The sequence below is a fragment of the Medicago sativa genome, chromosome 7 (genome assembly GCF_051527215.1).
Source record: "Medicago sativa cultivar Bolivia chromosome 7, Bolivia_mono, whole genome shotgun sequence".
Taxonomy (NCBI): Eukaryota; Viridiplantae; Streptophyta; class Magnoliopsida; order Fabales; family Fabaceae; genus Medicago; species Medicago sativa.
Genome location: NC_140755.1, coordinates 82085399 through 82086755, shown reverse-complemented (window position 1 = coordinate 82086755; position 1357 = coordinate 82085399).

Here is a 1357-nt window from a genome sequence, read left to right as displayed (position 1 = left end):
TAAAGAAAACATCAAGTTTCCATCATGCTCTAACTGCTGCAGCTGCTTGGTAGATAAAAATTCTGCTCCACTCTCTTCTTCAGCCGAAGAAAAGTACACCGTCTTTCTAAAACAATTAATATGAACATGGTTGTACTCCAACCAATTCATACTAGGGATTGCACAACAAATAACAAACAACAACAAGGACAATACAAAATTGTCACACAACACTACTAGGCTCGACACGACTCTACTAATTGGCCGGACGGACCGACCTGCTCTGATACCAATTGTAACACCCCGTTCTCCCAACAATTTAATATTAGTTAATTTAATCAGAGTAACCACACAACGGAGTGTCACACTGCTAATCAAAATTTCATAAATAGGAAATATCTATTTATTTAAATACCAACATTTAAATTATCTTACAAACTGCAGCGGGATAAATCTTTAAAATATAAATTTAACCAAATTCAACATCAATAAAAATCTTGGCACAAAGGCCACAACATAATTCAACTTTATTCTAATAGCAAGTCCTTTCCAAAATATGTGATACATAAAAGAAATGAGAAGACACTCGCGACGATCCCCATCCTAATATGTATCAGAGCCCTAGACACTTGAGCCAATCAACCTACAAGCCATCATTACCTGCACATTACCCACGGTCGAGGCAACATATACGCAGAAGGGGTGAGAAACTTATCCAATAATAATAATATATAATTCATCGAATTAATGAAAACAACAACATATCACAACATGCATCATTAATAAAGTATATAAATAAATACATAAGCAACAACATAATTAATTTCAGCAACAAGGTACAACAACAACAACAACAACAACATTATCCACAACGACACCGACAACTCGACAATGCTACAACCACAACAACGACTCAACAATGCTACGACAACAACAACGACTCAACAATGCTACGACAACAACAACTACTCAACAATGCTACGACAACAACAACTATGCATCATGCAGGTGGTACCAATCTACGCGCGTTGAATGCTAAGCATTCCAGGGCATAAGCCCCCAACAATTTGGATGGTTAAAGCATCCCAGGGCATAAGCCCCCAACAGGTGAATGATAAACATTCCAGGGCATAAGCCCCCAACGGGTTGAATGATAAACATTCCAGGGCATAAGCCCCCAACGGGTTGAATGATGAACATTCCAGGGCATAAGCCCCCAACAGATGTGAGTATGCAAATGGACTCAACTTGTGTATATCAACATACAACTTCAACAGCGACTACAACAACAACATATGTGCCTAAAACAATTATGACACACTCCCCAACTTTGACATTAGATGATACAACAACGTCAACAACGGAATCAACAACATAA